Raw genomic sequence first — 20,626 nt, 5'->3', positions numbered from 1 at the left:
ATTTGAAGGACTTACAAGTAGAATATATAACTAGGTACTGGGGTTTTGGGGACAAAAAAAAGAGAGAGGAAGATTGGCAACAGATGTTAGCTCAGGGTGAATCTTTCCCAGGAAACAAAAAGATTGAACTTTTGGGAAAAAAATGAATTCAGAGAAAATATAATCCTTCCAGTCCATCTTAAGGAAATCAGATCAGAGAAGAGGGTGAAAAGTAGAAACAAAAATGGCAAACAGTATATCTTGCAAGAAGAACAGTTAAAGGAATAGATGCTAATGCAGTGAGGTTGTGTAAATAACAGCTAAATAAGAAGTCTTTAATAAAAGGAATTTACTGCAAGGGAAATCCGATAATGGCCTGAAACCCAAAATGTTAAGCCATATCAGCAAAACAGACATTTGGGAGTAGAATATATTTTACTCTGTAGAACAAAAACAGTTTAAAGATAACATGGTAGGAACAGTGGAGAAGTAAAGGCATTCAGAAGCCTCATTTATTGGTGAGAATAGTGAGAAAAGAGTGATTTGGTTAGGAAGAAATAGTATGTGGATTTCATATGACAGTCTGGAAGCTTGTGTGTGGTGAGAAAAAGAAGGGAACTACCAGTGGAATGGAAGAGTTCAGTAAAATTTCCAATTAACAAGGGGAAAACTGGGGAATGTAGAGTAATTGAACAAACCAGCAAAAGTAAATTAGGAAAAAAGAGGAAACACAAAACAAGACGAAGTAAACATTAAGTAAGACAGCATGTAAAACAGTTGTTATACTTAATATGAATGGGCTAAATTTTTCTGTTGAAAAACAGAGACTGGCAGGTTGGGTTAAATAACAAAACCCAGCAATATTTTGTTTATGTGTTTTCTAATGCTTAAAACAAAGCCATTTTTTTTAAAAAAAGACACCAAAATAAAGGAATGGACAAAGAGATATCACAAACAAAGAGAAAACAGCAAACAGCAATTAATATTAACACCAGATAAGGCAGAATTTAAGCTTAAAAGTACCAATGATGCTAAAGGTGGAGATTATATAATGATAAAAAGTACAATTTATACAAAAGATAGACCAGTTATAACCTCATATGTGTTAGATAATATAGCAGTTAAATATTCAAAGCAAAGCATTAGAACTACAAGGAGAATTTCATTAAAAATTAATATTTTCATATACTTCTTTCAGAATCATCCAAATCCAGTGGACAAAAAAAAAAATTAGTAGTAATGACAAATAGAAATTAAATAGTAAAATTATTAAATCATATATTCCTTGGTAGAATGTATTGAATAGAAAATATATTTTTGTATGTTCATGAAAAATTTAGGACATTTGATCATGTTCTTGGTCACAAAAAAGCTTTAACAATTTTTTTAAATGAGATTTTATAGGCTACATTCTTTGATAAAACTCAGAAATAAGTAATAAAAGATGACCAAAAAAACCCTAAATACTTACGAATAAAAAAGACTACTTTAATAACTGTTCCTACCATGTTATCTTTAAACTGTTTTTGTTCTACAGAGTAAAATATATTCTACTCCCAAATGTCTGTTTTGCTGATATGGCTTAACATTTTGGGTTTCAGGCCATTATCGGATTTCCCTTGCAGTAAATTCCTTTTATTAAAGACTTCTTATTTAGCTGTTATGTTACACAACCTCACTGTCTTTGCCATTAAAGATTAAAGATTGAAAAATAAAAGACTGTCATACTCACCTTTAAAAAATGAGAAAAAGAAAAACAAACAGAACCAAACAAAAGTGGAAAAATTTAAGTAGAAACTAATGAATGAGAAAGCAAAGAAATAGGTAAAATAGTAGAAAGGCTATATAAATCCAATTAGGATGATCAACGGGGACTTGATTAAGAAAAACACACGGAAGATATGGAATAAGAAAGAGACAATCACAGATAAGACATTAAAACATAGCAGAATATTAGATTTAATGGCAACATTTAAAAACACCTAGAGGGAATAAATGATTTTCTTGTGAAATATACACTAACAAAATTGACCCAAGAAGAAATACAAAACTTGGATAGACCAAATGCCATAGAAGAGACTGGAAGAGGTTTAAAAGACCTATTATTTAAAAAATCACCAGGCCCAGATGGATTCAGAGCTAAGTTCTAGCTAACCCTTAAAAACAAACAAATAAACCAGGTGGTTCAAATGAAACATACCTTTTCAGAATACAGAGAGAGAAATCTTTAGTATCCCCTTACATCACCCTCTCTTCATTTTTCCTCTCCTTAATGTTCCTCTCCTCCTCTAGCTCACCCTAAACTGCCTCGTCCCCAACCCCAACATACATACTCATTTAGCTGCCTTCACAAACGTGCTGGTTTCAAAATTACCTCTCCTTGCCCCATGCCCAATCACCTTCCCACATGGAAATGTCTGTGTCCTCTGGCAGCTGGTCAGGCTGAGTCTCAGGAGACCCATGTTCCCTTGTTCAGATCCCAGTGACAGTTTTTCCCTTACAGGGCTCCCTTGAGCCAGAAGGCTCTTCCCCCTTCCCTCCCTGGAGAACACTGCCTCCCTCTTGTGGGCTCTGCTACTGCTAGTGGAGAGGGAAACCTTACAGAACACCATGCAGATTCCTGTCCCAGTTAAGGTGTTTCTGGCTTCCAGTAACAGAATACCAACTCAAAACGTCATAAACACGAAGAGAAGGTGTTATCTCCCGTAACTTTAAGTAGGGGTAGGTTGTAGGGGTGGTTGATGATTCAGGGGCTCAGCAGCATCATCTGGAACTCAGCTGCCTCTGTTTCTCCACTCTGCTATTTATGCCACTGACTTCATCCTTGTCCATGTGCTGGATGCCAAGACAACTGGTTCTTTCCTCAGACAACTCCAGCAAACCACACCTGACATCTCATTAGCCCAATCCCAGGTAAGGGGCATGGTTGGCTTTGATGAATCATCTGAGGAGGGACGGTTAGAAAGTCAGCCACAGTGTCCTCATCTCCCCGGTTGGTCAGTGAGGAAATCGAGCTCAAACTCCCCAGGAATGCCCGACAGAACTAAAAGTCATCACCAACAGAAAAATGAACGCTTTTCATAAGGGAGATGCTTTTATTTTTTACTACAGCTCACCTTGCTTGGTACCTTGTTTGAAAAAAGACCTCCCTCTTGGATTCTTCCATTTTAAGGAAGGAATGATTGAGAGGAGCAGAACATTGTTTCAAATTCTCTTAGAATGGATTGTAAATTGTCCGCCGTCATGCCTGTGGCCAGCTGCCATTCTCCCATACTTAATTCAGAGACTATTGCTATTGACATGTTTCCGAGGTGAGCTAAAAGTTTCTATGCATGCATATTTTATTTGTTCAAGTTTTTTGGCTGAATATGTTAAAGAAAAACAAAGCTGGGCAATAATTAAAGGCAGTAAAAATAGACTTTCTCCAGTAACTACTGCAGCAGGAGAAAGACTTCAGTTCAGAGCTGAGCTCACTCTCATTCACGTAGACAATGAGCGGGGCTTGAACAAAGTCAGAGAAGTGGAAAATCACAGAAAGCACGAAGGTAGTTGGTCAACAGGACTGGGCCATCTGAGTTTGTTAACTGGGACCTATGAGAGTGAGGTTCCTCCCCTCCCACAGAGACTGGGAATCAGGGGCCCCCTCTTTAAGCGCTAGGGGGAACAAATAGAAAATTCTTTGATCAGCCTTGAATTTTTCCAGGCAGAGACTTAAGGGGTGACTGGTTGTCCCAAGGACATGGCCTTGAGCTGTTAGAAACCATGCTAGTGTTTGTCAGAGTCTCCTGGTGTGTGTGTGGGTAGGGGAGGGTGGTGGTGAATGAAATCATTTGTGATGAGAGTAAGGGGCACTTCTCAGATATGACTTAAAGAAATCATGCTACAATAAGGATCTCAATATGCACAGCTGTTGGCATATGATTCCTCTGTCACTAAATTCATAATTTCATTTACTAATATAAAGTCAAATTAATACTACATATTGGCCTTTTTAATTGAGTAGAGGACCAATCGCACATTATGCCTGAGTAGCTCCTGAAGACATTGCTGAGTAACAGCATAATATGTACACAACCAGCTCCAAAGTATAGCCCTGGGTCAGCCACCTGGTACACAATTTTTAAGTAGGGGAGCAAGATTTTGTGGGTGCATAACTCAAATAGTCAACTTTTGCCCACCAACTTTAAGTGGTAATATAAAATCAAGGAGTTAGTCATAAAAGCCTATAAATAGTCATCTGAACTGGTATATATAGGATGAAACTTTTTAGCCTCATGAATCCTCATTTTAGAAAAATTATTGAAACTGGCAATCAATGATCCACGTCCTCTCTGTAGTTGTTAAAAGAGTATGTGCCAAATTAGTTATCAGAATGTTTTCCCAATGCATGTACACTCTTTGGAAATATATACATGAAAATGCGAAGGCCTTCATAAAGCCGACAAAAATGTAAAGGTGTTCTATAAAGATTGCCCACCATTAGTTCGTTGTTGGTTGCAAAATGGTTTTATCTTTGCAGTCACAAGAAGCACTACATGGCATAATATGCTATAGGGAAATGGAATAAACGTTTTGCTAACTCAGCTGTTGGCCCGGAGGTTGGCTCTGTGCTGTATGCTGAGGGTCAAACAGGAGAAAAAGAAGTCATATTATTACGGATCACATCTTGGCCTTGGATGATGCCAGTAGGTCTGGGTGAAAAATCGAACAAAACAATTCTAGTTAGGAATTTGCAAACCCACAGTCAAATATTTAGTGCCTGGCACACAGTAGGCATTCAGGAAATATATGTTAAATGGAGTTTTGAAAATGCATATTTTGGCCATGTGTAAATAAAATATCTAAGATACCAAGTAATATTTACATTTCGACCGGTTGGATCACTCCTGTATAAGCATCTTTTTCAAAGAGATGACAAGGAAAGACGCTCAGATTGTTCAGTTACAAAGAAACCGTATTGTTCACATCATCTTTTCTCACTGTTACACAGGAGCATTTAATTCAACTGGATACTCCCAGCACCAAATCTCCCCTCTAAGAAACATGGCTGAGACCAAAGAAAGAAGCAAGAATGCCCTCTGAAGAGCCAGCTCAAGCTCCTGGAGTCAGAGCCAGCAGGTGTGGAACCCTTATCACAGAAGAAGCACCCTGAGCCCCAAATCAAAGCTTATTTCATCTCAGCACAAAACTTAAGTAATTTTGTTTTTCTGGTTTCTATGCCAACAGGCTAGAAGGGTTTTATACAATGCTAATTTCTTGGGTAGAATTTTAAAGCAATCCTGCTGTAAGAAATAGTAAATCCTACTTTGGAATCCTGTTGACTTATATCCTCAGTCCTATTTCAGGGCTTCTTCCTCTGTCTCCAGTTGACTCCATGTATAATTGTTTACAGCTCTGTCTCCTCTTTCAGAGTAGGTACTTACTACTATGTCCGATTAATATTTGCATTCCTCTTTCCTTCAAAAAGCTTGCACAGTGTAGGCATACAATAAATGCTCATTAAACATGAATCAAAAATAGAGAATTCAAAGAGTCGATGCCATGTGGGAAGCAGCTAGAAGTCATGTATGGCAGTTGACAGTGTAGGAAGAAACTAAAATCAAAGGACTGACACATGAGGAAGTCCAGCCATCTGGGTCATTCAATGTAGGGACAAAGAGTTCCACACACCTCATGAGCCCTGGGGAGCTGCGAGGAGATTCAAAGGGAGGCAGTACTTGATGCTCAGAATGACCACACAGAGTCATCAGGTTTAAATGAGGAGCTGTGTGATCAGTTTACAGAGGGAGGGGGAAAAATGAGATACCATTTTTCATCTATCAAATTGGCAAAGATGTCTTCTTAAGAGAAAACCCAGTGCTGATAAGCAGACAGTAAAATGAGCATGTTTATAAATGGATGGTTGGTGTGAACAGTTCAAGAAAAAAGTTTTAAGAACAATGCAAAATGCTTGCAAAGACATATGACACAAAGATGTTCATTGCAGTATTAACACTCACTATGAAAAATGCCCATAAACAGAGAAATACTGTCCAATAAATATTTTTAAAAGTTAAATGGGAATACTTCAATACAATATAAATGTATACATGTGCATAAAATGGGTGCATGTGAAAGGATGTACACTAACGTGTTAACAGCGGACGGTAGGATCACAGGTTTTATTTTGTCCTTTATAATTCTGTGTTTTCCCAATTTTCATCAATAATTATGAATTAATTTTATAATCAGAAACAAGAATGGCTCTTCTGTGTGTATGTTCATGGGTAATCTTTAGTTATATGGAAAATTCATCTGTGTAAAGAAACCTATTCCTTGACCATACTGTGTTAGACCCTTAGGAAATTCCCACTCTGTGCCTGACGTTTGTCAGGTCCTGGATATTCAAAGATAAAAGACACGACCCCTGCCCTCATGAGCTTAGACTCTATGAGGAGACAAGTTCTGACGCTAACGTTTATTGAACATTCACTGGTGCTAGGCATTTTACTTAAATTATCTCGTTTAATCCCCACAATGGTTCTGTGAAGTAGCTATTATTAGTATTCTCCTTTCACACAGTGAGAAGCTGAGGCGTAGAGAGGTCAATTGAGTTGCCCAAGATCACAGCTAGTAGTAAAGAAGGAGAGTTTCGAACTCCAGTGGACCGGCGCTAGATGTTCCTCATCAGGACTGTCTCCAACAACTATAATCAAAGGGAAATGTACTAAGATGGAGATAAAGACAGAGGGTTCTTGGAGCGCTGAGGACCCGTTTCTGACCCAGAGTGAGCGGAGGAAAGGATGAGGAAGTCTCCCTGGAGGAGGTGTTATCTTTGAGGAATAGATCATGAATAGGAGTTGGGGCTAGGGTAGGTGCCAAAGGGTATTCCAGGCAGAAGAAGCCATGTGTGCCCCAGAGGCATGTGAAGCTCAGAGGGTCAAGAGAATGCAGTGCACTCAGGCAATGCACGTGGCTGGAGCAAGGGCGAGAGGGGGCGTGATGACCCCGGGAGCAAGGCTGGGACCACATTGCAAAGGGACATATTTGCCTCATCCAATCCTATTGTGCAAAATGAAAATCTTTCTTTCGGTTTTGCACTGGTGGGTAAGAAAAAGGGTTAAGCAGGCTTTAAAAATCCCATCCCGTTTGACTGATTACTGCCATGGTAACCCAGCCCCAGCCAACACTTGTCAAGGCCTCTTCTTTGGATCCAACAATAAACAGTGATAAAACATTACCTCAAGGCTTTATATTTTTGCCATCAGTTAAAATTCTGTTCTTGGCTCTGGTGAAGATTTCTTCAAACCACCGCCACACACACACAAAAAGAGAAAGTTTATTTTAAATAATGTACTAGAAATACTTTATGCATATGCTTGAGTGATTCAAAGCCTTTCACATTTCAGGCCCTTGAAGAGGCCACAATTGTTATCAAGGCTGAGCGTTCTGAAAGGGCTTTCTCCTTCCTCAGAATAAAGCCTTGACAGAGGTAAACAATGACACTGCACGGAGCTTCGAGAAGCATTAGCCCCATTACGTCTATAATGATTTCTGTGGAGGGAAGAGCCATCCCTCACCCCTCCTTTCCCTTTAACTCTAGCTGAAAGAGGAGCTGAGTCTCACAACCAGTGCTGTGTGACAGCTGTGTGATGGGTGGGAACTTGTTTCTAAAACAATCCACAAATATTTAGATTTGGTACCGATCTCAAAGCCTCTCTCAACTCGGGCAGCTTCTTCCAAGAGACAATTCCTTAGAGTAAGGGAAAGTTTCTCAGCTTGGAGAGGAGACCCAGCTGGCTGCAAATCTCAGCTCCCACTCCTTCTAGCAGCTTCTCCTTCATACCTGCCCTAACCTCCAGGAGCTCAGTTTCCTGCTTTGTAAAATGGGACTCATACCTCTTCTTGGCAGTGTAGCTGAAAAGACTGGGAATAGTGAATGTAAATGTGACAGGCACATACTATGTCCTGCTACAATTACGGCTACTAGTATTTATCTAGGATCACAAACTCAAAGCTAAGCTGGACAGTAAAACACTGTGAAAAGGGCCTAGGCAAAAAGTGTGCAACCCCTGATTTATGTATCAAATTTCATCAATTCTTAGGCACACTGTTTTTCATGTTTTAACATCTCTGAAATTGGGAAGTGCCTTACAGTTCATGATTTGTCGTAGTTTAATTGGCAATGATTTTTCTTTCTTAGTAGACTATAAAATAATCGAGCATCTTACAGTGCAGGAAACCTTAGATTAGATGAAGTAGGGTAGTCCCTTTTAGCATATGGAGCTTTTTATTCTGGTTACAGGCCAACAGATAAAAGAAGGAGCAAACCCTACTCCTATTCAATAAATCTCTGACAGAAAAAGATAAGACTCGTGGCAAGTACCCGTCTCATCTTTCTGAGCTGTTGCAACCTGCTAACACATCTGTTCCTAAGAGAAGACACATCAGAATCATCCATCTACTCAGACTCCTATGTGATCCATACCATCTGGTGCCACCTTTCCTATCTCCTCCACTGTCCTTCTCCCCAACGTGCGTGCTGCTGCTAAAACTAAACAAAACAAAGATGACTTAGAGATTTTTCAAAGCTGTTTCTAAAATGCAGCCAGGCAAGAATGTAATGAATGTAATTTTCCAGGCTTGTAGAAACATGTTGATGACAGAAGCAAGGCTTACTGTTGGGGGAGGAAGTGGAAAGATGCTCATGCGCACACACACACACACACACACACACCTCTGTCCCACACTATGGAGTTCTCCCCTGAGTCTTCACATGACCCCCCAAACCAGAGCTCTAAGCACATGAAGGTGGTTGGGACCCTAGAGTAGCTGGCGTCACCTGCTTGGGAACAGGAGACACACACACACACACACATATACACACACACTTGCTCCTATAGGTAACAGAACCAGAATATGAATCAAGTTAGGGGAACCAATCTATAAGGCCACTAAAATATCAGTATAAATCAGAACTATGACACCAGCTAACTTAAGTTTCTGAAAACAACTCTCCATGGTGGCTGAGACACAAGTTGGTCCTGTTCCCACTAAGGGAGACATTGGCTTCTAGGAGAAATAGTTAAAAAACACAAATCCAGGTGCTAAACCTGTTTCAAATGAGTATTTTTATGGTACTCGTAAGTTACATAGTATAGTTATGAAATCGACCACCAATCCAGATATCTCATGCCTGAAATTAGCACTTTGATCAATAAGTTAAAATGACTGTCAAGAACTGACAAGGATGTGAGATTTTGCCCTCCTCGCAAACTAACAAGTTAGCCTGCCACCATTTCATGGACGCTAGTGGATGACGCAAGCCTCCGGAGTCAGATGGCTTGGAACAAAGGGCAGTCAGCACCTTGCTTACAAGATGTGTTGAAACGGAAGAGACCCTGGAGAATTGTCTTCCAACAGCAACATGGTCATGTGGTATAGTGCAATATAGTGTAGTAGTTCCCACCCCACCCAACAAACGCGTTGAACAACGCGTTGAAACAAACATATTGAAGCATATCCTGGAAGAATATCAGTGTGAAGAGGCAGGGCGGTGCAGGTTCGGTCTCCTCATGGGAATGAACTCCAATAAAAAGGTCTATTCATGGAGAAGGAAATAGGACAAAGGAAACAAAGAAAAGTTCCTTCTCCTCTTTATTAGAGACGTGCAGATTATGTATTTCATAATTCACAGGGAAGCATAAAACTGGATGCTTAAAAGTAGTTGGAAAAATCTTAGCCTAAAGGCAATCCAGGGGTTCAAAGTTCAGGTGTGGAGAGGTCATTTTTTTTTCCTCTTTCTGGATAGACAGCTTTTCCTTTCTTCTGGCTGTATCTAGCAGTTCCTTGTCCTCATACTTTAAAGGACTTGAGTTGGGAGATAAAAAAAGTTACTAGATTTGAGATGAATGGAACTTGAATCATTTTGAATTTATAAATCAAACTGAAACGTATAATTTTAAAGTGTGTAATTTGGCTATAACTTCAACTTCTAAATTCTAAACGTTTTTTCCTTTTCCTAGAACTAATACATTTGATCATAGTCTTCTGTGTAATAATTGTTTTCTTAATAACTTTTACTGATTGGCAGCCTAATACTATTTTAGAAGATAACATTGATAGAATACTATTAACTAATCTGCAGACCTTATTCAAATTTCTCTAACTGTCTTCTTTCTGGCCCAAAATTCAATCCAGGTCCAGCATTGCATGTAGTTTTCACGTTTCCTTAGTCTCCTCCAATCTGGAACAATTCCTCAGTTTTTCTTTATTTTCCATGACCTTGACATTTTAAAGAGTCTTTCAGTTTGAGTTGGTTTGATCGTGTCTCATGATGAACAGAGGTTTTGTATTCTTGGCAGGGGGACTTCAGCAGTGATGTTGTGCCTTTCTCAGTGCAGCACATCGGGAGGCACGTGACGTCAATATGTCTCATACCTCGTGATGTTGACTTTGATCAGATGGTGAAGGTGGTGTCAGCCAGGTTTCTCCACTGTAAAGTCATGATTTTTCCCATTGTAACTAATAAGTATCCTGTGGGGAGATACTTTGAGACTATGCAAATATTCTATTTCTCATCATAGTTTTGCCCTCTAATTTTGGCATTTGTCAATGTTGCTAGCCTGCTGCAGTTATTACTGTGCATTTTGGCGTTTATCAAAGAGTGCTTTTCTGCTTCCATGATTCTTTCAACATTTGTTAATTGGAATTCTACTGTAAAGAAGAACTGAATAATTCAATCATTTATTTATATTGGTACAAACTCATGGATATTTATTTTATTTTATTGCTCAATTTGTCCTGTATTTGGTCCTTGGAAGTTCCTTCAAATTGGCTTCTATATTCTTTTGACATGCCTCCATCATATTTTTTTAGCACTTCCTTATTTTCTGACACCACAAAATCATCCAGGCTCATCTTATACTTTTCTTCACCCGCCCCGGGACTAGCCATTTCTCCAAGAAGCCCTGGCTCCTTTTGTTTGAGAATGATTAGAAACCAAGATCTGGTGGGTGCCAGGGGTGGTACTGTGATTCTCCAACAATCGATCTGATAACCGAGACAGGTATCAAGTGACTAATGGATGGGTAACATAAACAGCGCACATTCACTGGACAAAGGGATGATTCATGTCCCAGGCAGGACGGAGTGGGATAGCATGAGATTTTATCATGCTACTCAGAAAGATGTGCAATTTAAAACTTATGGATTGTTTATTTCTGGAATTTTCCATTTAATATTTTTGGACAGTGGGTAACAGAAGGCAAAATCATGGATAAAGGGTAATTATTGTATATCATTGGCTCTCTTGGGTCTCCAACTTGTCAACTGCAGATCCTGGGACTTCTCAGCCTCCATAACTATGTAAGCCTATACCTTATAATATATCATAAATAGATAGACTACAAAGTATGTATATCTATATCTATCTCCTATTGGGTCTGTTTCTCCGGAGAACCAAGACTACTAATACACAGTAGGTAGTCAAATACTATTTTCCAAAATTACTTAGGTTAATGCTTTTCTTCTGTACTCCCTTCATTGTGGTCATGTTGTTCCTTTGTAATTGTCCATTTGTTACTATTTATAGTACTTTAAAAAATTGTCAGATCATATCTGTGCAAAACCCTCCAGGACTTTCCATTTTACTCCAAGTTATGTTAGAAGTCCTTCCATTGTCTAAGCCCTGCATGGCCTCCTTATGCCTCTCTGACCTCCTCTCCTTACCACACAACTCGCTGCTTACCCCAGTCCAGTCACACGAGCCTCCTTGCTGTTCGTTCAGCATCCCACACACACTCCCACCTTCTCGACTTTGTACTTGCTCTTCCCTCTGCTTGCAGTGTTCTCCCCCAGATGCCAACATGGGCGAGCCCCTTACTTCCTTCAAGTTTCTGTTCAAGAGGCACATTGTGTATTGGTTTCTTCCTCTTAGTTACAAGAATGTCACTTCCATGAGAGCTTTGTTCTGTTCCCCATGGTACTCCCTGACATAGAGCAGTCCCTGGAACTTAGTAGGAACTTATATATATTTGTTGTTGAATGTTTGTTGAATTAACCTGCCTCATATTTCTTTAAGAAAATATCTTTGATGTTTTAGATGTCAAGAATAACTGTCAACTGATAACAAATTGCCAGCATAAGGACTGGCAATCTGCATTTCTGCCTCGAATGCACATTGCAGTAACTGTGCAAGTACCGTATGTGATTCAGCCTTATTCATTAGAATGTTTGCCTTCAATAGACTCCTCCACATCTCTTCTAATAGCTGCCTGTCCTTATATAAAGGAAATATGTTTTTTTCTCCTAAATTCTCTACAATGAACATGGATTATTTTTATAATCAGGACAAAAACCCAAAAGCTATTAAAACAACAAGCTGATATATGAAAATCTAAGTCACCATCACAGTATTATTGTGATACCCTTCCTCACTCCTCATTCTTCTGAGGAATCTTTCACGCTGACAGGTTCCCGAATCAACGTCTAAAGCATCTGTCTGAAAAAATGATCGTGAAACACCTGTGCACCCACAGAGAGGCCATCTACTGTTGTGTAAGCCAGACTATAAAGAGACAGTTCCATCGAATTGTTTAACAGGGAGAGGCAGAATAAGGAAGTAACAACAGACAGCAGAAAGTGTGAGGCAAGTATTGTGCTAGTTCTCAGGGAACTTGACAAAGGGAGAGAAGTGCGAAGAAAAAGGAATTGAGCTGTAAAAGGGGTGAAGATGTCAATGTCTCTTCCTGAATTCATACACAATGAAGTGGGGGGAATAGCTTTGGAAGGGAAGCACTTAACATAAGTGAACTGTATTGTCAGTTCTAGGTCAGAATGTTTGGAAGCCAGATACAAAATACCAAATTAGGAAAGCAATTGAGTGATGTCTAAACTGAGAAATAATAGCGAGAAATTTGTTTCCGCCAGTCAAGAGCACAGATTTATTTCTATAAATTGAAAAGACTGGGAATCGCCAAAAGGATTGTTAGATTAATGGAATCTTCCACTGAATTTTACTGGGGAAAATTCTCGGCAACCCCATTTCCCCATGAAATATTACCAAACCTGAAAGTATGTGGACGATGGAAAATAAAATGGGGGAGGGGAAGAGAAAAAGAGGACAGAAAGCCTTAATTTTGTAAAATCTCATGGGATAAAGGAAAGACGTTTAAGGGTGACACATGTTGAAAATAGCTGTGATCCCTCTGGTAACAGAGAGATGTCCAAAATTTAAGGGCCTCTAGTCAGCAGCACCAGAATCTAGCCAATGGGGTAATCACATCTGAATTAAGGATGAAGAAATCTCTGAAACGAAGGGTGTATTTCCTTCCTAAAATGGAGGGCTTTCCTGCATGGTGAACACCTGAACAAAGAGAGGGAAAATAAAGATTATATGAGCATCAAACATGGCTCTTTAGGCCTTTGTTTTCTTCTCCTAGGAATCAATTAACTCCAGGAAACTGAGGCAACACAAATGACCCCTGGCATCCCCCATGAGGACTGGAGGTTTCAGAAGCTGTGGAGACACGTCCGATGTGCTATCCTACCTGTGAATTTGCTTCATGGACACCTTGGCTGCCTACCCAACAGCAATTCCCTACTCACTATCTTCTAATAGACCCTGAATTTGTTCTAGTGTCCATACCTTTCCAAGAAACCATAGGCTTTAGGGAATGCTGGTGTCATTCCCAGTCCCAGGTGCTGAAGTTTGAATATATTAACCCAATGAAGAAAACTTCATTCTTTGCCAGTGATTGGTTTAGAAAGAAGCAGTTTTGGCCAGTGGGACATGAAGGGAGGCTGTGAGGGGAGGCTTCCGAGAAAGGTTTCTTAGCTCTTTAAAAGAGACACAAGGAAAAGTCCCATTTTTGTGTGTATAATGGAGTGTGAAGATGTGATGCCTGGACCTGCTGCAGCCATTTTTTAACCATGAGGAAGCTAACCAACATGCTCAGGATGGAAGAGCAGAAGAAAGAACTTGGGTTCTTGATGATGTTGTCAAGGTGCTGAATTCAACAACCCTCGGGTTGTGACTTCTTGTTACGTGAGATAATAAATCCATTCACTGTTGCAGCCATTCTGAGTTGAGTTTTCTGTTGCCTGACTCCTATCTGTTTCATTTTCTTACTCTTATAATGAAATTTTGAATGTGCCAGCAATATAAGTCTTACTTCAGAGTAGATTATTGAATGATGCTAAGGCCTCTCTCCCTTTCACTCTGTTGGAGGGTACCTCAGAGGGGAGAATGTGTGATACTCGTGGAATGCCAAAAGGCCCAAAGTAGAGACATGGAGCTAGGATCAAAGGCAGACTCTCCAGGGTTGGGTAAACCTCTGCAATAGCTGAAAATGCCCATTGGCTCAGAGGATTGATGCACGGACCAAATTTAGAAATTTGTTCTTAGACTCACATTTGGGCTGGATCTGCCTCTGAGTTACCTCTTGCCATGCTCTGATATCTTCCAGATGTCCAGACACTACACCTCCACAGTGCAGTAAAGGATTAGCTCAGCAGACTTGGGGTGCTCAAACCTTGCACATTCTGAAGACAGGACTGGCTTAATGAGCTCCTGGGAGATGATTTCTGAGCCCCTGGAACATCCTTCCCAATGAGAGTGTCTCTGTATAATGAAGACCTTGGGCTATGCCAGATAATTTATGCTAACAATGTGATTTATGGTGAGCAGCTATTTTGTTTGCCTGGGGCTATGGGCCACGCTGTGCCAATTTGACCTCCGGAGGCCTGGAGACTGAGTAGTTAAGGTCAGTCACTCAGATCCTCTGTGCCTATGTGACTGATCTTCAATAACAACCCTGGACACTGAGGCCCAGGTGAGCTCCCTGGTTGGCAATAATACTTTGCACATGTTATCACATGTATTCCTGGGAGAATTAAGAGCTGCCTGTAAACAACACTGGGAGAGGACGATTGGAAGATTGTGCCTGGTTTCTCCTGGACTCTTCCCTATGCACCTTGGCGTTTATCGATTTTAATCTGTATCCTTTCACTGTAATAAACTATTATTATGCTTGTAACAACTTTTCTGAGTTCTGTGAGTCCTTCTAGTGAATCACTGAATCTGAGGGTAGTTTTGAGGGTCCCTAACCCTCCCATTACACAGAAACTTACAATTTCTCTTGGCATCCCTTATATTCTTTCTAGAGTTACATATCAACTCAATATGATACTGGGTTAATTGGTCTACTGGAAAGAGCACTGGACACGGAAGCCTTGGATTCACACCCTGGTTCCATGGCATGACAGTGGTGAGGCCTTGAGTAAGTCACAGCTCTTCTCTAATCTTTTCTGTTTTGCCAAACAAGACAGTATCTGCTCTGTCTACTACAATGGGTTGTTGTGTGGGGCACATCAGATATTGTATGTGACAATACTTTGAAAATTGTATGGATTTTTCATTATGATGTATCATATATGCTTTTAATACTTGACACAAAAGTGGAATATTAATAGCTAACACCGAGGGCTGAATTTGTGCCAGTTACTTTACATGTGCTGGCTCATTTAATCCCCATTCTATCATCGGCTTCATGCTACAGCTTACACAAAAACTTTGTGAGGAGGAAATTAACCTTCCCAAGGCTCTACAACCTGTAAGGAGAAAAACCAGGATTCAAATCATAGTCTGCTGATTGCAGCATCAAGCAATCCACCATTTTACACTGCAATTCCATGCTTTTAACTACCTCCAGCAAATTCAGTCTCTTAAGTATGAAACATCTTTGAGATGGGTAGTCTGTCATCTGAAAGTACCAAGAATGTCTTAAAAACAATCCCAAGATTAAGGCCACTTTAAGAAATACGCTAGTTTTACCCAAGAAGGTTCTGTTTTGTTTTGTTCTGGGTCAGGATATTCAGCAAGTAAATATATCTTGTCACATTTATGGACATACGAGCCAACGACACTACAAGAGGAGAAGGATTCACAGCCCTTGTTCACTTTCCCTGTTTATCCAATGTATTTCGGATAGATTTCCTTTTTTGCATACAACTGCCATAATCGTGACTAGGGGAAGAATCTGTGAAATATGTGAAGCATTTTCCATGGTCTTCTGAGATAACCCAAATCTCAGTTGTGAAGCACATCTTTAGTACTTCAATCTTGATGGTGTTCTCTATGTGGGTCAAGATGGAGACAGTATATCATTTCATTTCACTGATTAAATGAGGAGAGAGTTTTTGGGTGCATGTGTTAATGCATAAAACAGAGTTGAAAGTGACAACATATTTTGCTGTCCCTGACACTTTGATACACATTTCTTGGCAGCCCAAGATGCCAGGGGCATAAGAGACTTGACAATATAGGTCAAGAATCTTGGGCCTTCAAAACCACATTTTAACCAGCATTATAACAAATGAATCTTAAAACTCTGGGCTTATTTAGAAGATACCATGGATCTGTTTTGGAATCTGTGCTTTGGTGCATTATATATTTATAGTGCTGTAAGGTATTAGATTTCAGTGATCATGATGATGGAGCAGAAGGAAATTGCATTCTTTCTCAGAAACCATCAGTGCATTATTGAAAATCTGGGTTATTCAATAAGAAAAATTCCTTATTAGTATGCAGTAACATATACAAGGTGGTCTTTTAATCCCTGTCAGCTTGTTCGATGGAAACAATCAGAAAAGGAATGTCTCTTTTCTTTTCAAGCTGAGGTTTTGAAATACTCTGGCAGAATGAGTTTTGGTCAGCTTTTGTTGTAACAAGAGTAGTAACTTCAATACACATACACGCCACCACACAGACCACACACACATGTGCCACCCCAAATGAGTTCCCCTCTCGCCCCAAACATACACCACACTACATGCACGCACCCCACACACAGCATATCATACACACACCATATCACTCACATGCATTCCCCTCTCCACCAAGCACAAATACACACACACCTGCCACACCCTACCACACACACATATATACCTCTCACATCAAACACACACACCACACCACACACGTACACACACACAAACACAAGACTTTACCACGCATGCACCATGTACAACATATCACACGCACATTCCTTCTCACACCAAGCACACATACGTCCCCTTTGTTCACCCCCCACAAACATGATCTGGCCACTGGCTATTTCCCAACCCTCTGTCCCTCATTTCCTGGACTTTCTTGTCATTTCTGGAACATGCCAAACACATTCCTGTCTTTGCATTTGTGGTTCCCTCTGCTGAATTTCTCTTTCCCTGGAAATTCACATGGCTTACTCAGCTTTCCTCAGAGAGCCCTTCCCTGACCGCCAATCCAGGGAATCACACAGCTCACTCACTCTCCGTGTTGTCTGCCTTTCTCCCTCGCTGTCCAGACTGGCCTTAGCTATCATGCTCTGAATCCTAACCGCAAGATATGAACGGTCCTTAGAAATCATCTAATCTAGTTTCATACTCTCATTTTGCAGGCAACAAAATGGAAACCTCAAATGGAGAAGTTACTTGCCCAAGCTTACACAAATCATTCATTTATCCATTCAGCAAATATTTAGTGGACTCCTTTGTGCCAGACACTATTCTAGGTACTAGGTATCAGACAGGTACAAAAAGGGCAAAGAAACTTAGATTCTTTTCAGGGAAATAGGTAATAAGCAAATAAATATAGTGTAATGTTAAGCAGTCACTAATGCTTAAAAAAAAAAAAAGATAAAGCAGGGAGGAAAAAGGAGCCAGAAGTAAGAAAGAGCCAGGAATAGTTGAGAAACACTATCCCAAAGGCACATGGAGATATAGTCTGCTGGAAATTCTCCAGGTATTAAAACATCTGTTCATTCAAGATGGTAGCCAGGTGGCAGACTAACTTATGAATGCAGAAGGTTTAGCAAGGGGTTCCTCTGGATTTGAAAAGCAGGCACAGTTTCTGAATCCAGGCTCAAGGAAAGGGGTGTGTAAAAGACCCTCAGATGGTTTAAGGAATTCCACTATAGCAATAACTGCAGTTAAGATAAGGGTGAAATCTGGACTGAATCCATTCAAAACATTGCGCATAATGAACCATCGTAGGGTTTAGATACTCTTGTTAATGTCAGTTGCTGATAGTGGCTAAAGCTGCCTTGAAATCCAGGAACACACAGAATCTTCTGAGAAAACCATCAACAATCTAAAAGCGGGAGCTAGGCTACTGAAAGTTGGGAAGTAGAAAGTGGTTATGTACAAGGCAAGACTAAAATCAGACTACTGGTCTAGGAATGTCCCAAATTATGCTTATCTGGAAAGATAAAGGTCCACTGGTACCATCATGAGATGAAGCCACATAATATAAAGGCTAAGAAAGGCAGATCAGATCTGAAAAAAAAAAGAGAGAGAGAGAACACGAGGCAACAATCCTGAGAAAATAACCTACCGTGAACTCAGACTCCTTCCGTCTCCTCGTCCTTGAGGTTCTATCTATGGAAGCCTCTGAGTGTGTAGGTGTACGTATGTCTGCGTGTGTATGTAAGAGAGATGAAAGACCAGACATATTTTGGGGGAGTCACTACATGTTTACTGATATGTCCTGTCTGTCATGTCTACTATAATGGACCCAACTCTTCATCTTCTTAAGGAAAGAATTCTCTTAAGAATGATGCTAGGTGAACCTCCAGAATGAAGGCTGATTCTCAGATCATCAGCACCATTCACTGGCAATTTCTACAAAATAGGCCTTTTGCATTCAAATAATAAGGCCCTCTTGACTGACAAGCTTGAGTGTTTCTGAATAAAGTTTCAAATCTCTAAAGTGGCTCAAACCTATCAAATTCAATATAAACATCTTTGTGAACAATGTAGATTTGGGAACTACCTAAGCCTTGTAATTTTAGGCATTAAAAAGATTCTTTTTTTGAAAGACCAAAAAGCCTTGCTTAAATGTCTAGAAATTAGAATAGGAACATTTTAGAAACATTTCTTACACAGAATTCTATCTACTAGCATTCTTGCAGGTCTTACTTTGTATACCTTAAATATTTTATTTCCTATCACAGACGATTCATTTTGCAAAGGACTGCATTGGGTTTATTGATGATTCCAGTTCTAATCATTCCCATACTTGAAGACATATATTGAACACGATAAATAAGAAGCTAAAACGTGCACATTTAATCAAAATATGTCATCAATTGTTTATGAAGGAAATAAAATAAAATTTAGGCTATACTTATACCCACTTCATGGTAAAATTTCATATGAGGTTTTGTAATTAGTACTACAGTCTTTCTCACAAGTTGGAGAACAATTAGGAAACCAATGAGATATTGATGAAAGTAATCTACAGATATGTTACTTTCCAACAATTACAGTAATTGAGAATGCTATATGGTTTGCAAAGTTCTTTACCATGAGTTCTTTTAATTCACAAACAACCTATTTGACAGGCAGAAAAATTATTACTTTCATATGATAGATGAGAAAACTGATCACAGAGAGCCTGAGTGAGTTACCCAAGGTTACATGGCAAGGAAGTGACACGGACGAGTTTAAAATCCAGTCTCCTGACCCTAATCGTGATGGCCTTTCTACGACGTGCTGCTCTTGCTGTGCTGTGCCTTGTCTTCTAGTATAAGCAGATGTGTTAATTGAAAGGGTAGCTTAATACTATTTTGCAGTGATGCTGAGATACTCAAAGTGGAATTTAATATTTGTCAGCAGCATCACTTAAAATTTGGAAGATTCAGGGTTCTGAAAGATGTTGAAGAGCTACATTGAGTCTGCTCTTTGAAGTTCTCGTGTGTGTTTTGTGCAGATTAGAAAGGCATGAATATTTGGTTGCTTTCCCAGCTCTGATGGATCAAATTTCCCTTGGGTACATCATGTTGCTTTCTTCCTGTTCATTTATCCTTTAAAGTAAGTGATAGTTTGGCTTTTGTCATCTCCTATATCTCATTTTTAAACGGAATCTGGCTGAAATCCTCTTTATAAGAGGGCTTAATAATTCCATCTGCTAAGATGAAGGGAAGATCATTTATTTTTGCCATTAAAAACTTTTGACAGATGGACAGGCTAATTTTCCTGATTTACAAATAGCTCACTCAAATAAATTAAAAGGTGAGCAAAGCACTAGAAAAACGGACAAAAGATGTGATTATGAATCTTGTAGTACAAAATACAAATGGCCAATAAATATATGAAAGACATTGATAATAAAAGAAATGAATAGCAAAACAATAAGATACTTATCTATCAACTTGGAAAAAAAAGTGTTGGACGGTACTCAATCTTGGTGAAGATATGGGGGAAAAAAGCTCTTGTACTATATTCTATTGGTGGAAGTATAAATTTGAATACCCCTCTGGAAGGCAATTTGTCATCATCTACAGACATTTTAATTGCATCTATCCTTTAAAGGAGCGATCCCACTGCATGGATCTTACTATATAGATATATTGATGGAAATTCATCTAGATCTATGAAATCCTTGATTACAGCATTACTTGCAATGGCAAAAAACTATAAACAACCAACTTCTATCAGTAGGGAATAGGCGAAATAAAAGCAAGATGCAAATACTGGTGCCTAAAAGATAGTGTAAACCTGTATATGGAACAATCTTCAATATCTGGTAATAAGTAAAAAAAAAAGTAAAGAGGTGTGTATAGTATGATCCCTATTCTATAGATTAAAAACGAAGGACAATACACATGGACACATGTGCATGCAT

The sequence above is a fragment of the Equus asinus genome, chromosome 22 (assembly GCF_041296235.1).
Source record: "Equus asinus isolate D_3611 breed Donkey chromosome 22, EquAss-T2T_v2, whole genome shotgun sequence".
Taxonomy (NCBI): Eukaryota; Metazoa; Chordata; class Mammalia; order Perissodactyla; family Equidae; genus Equus; species Equus asinus.
This window is presented reverse-complemented; position numbering follows the sequence as displayed.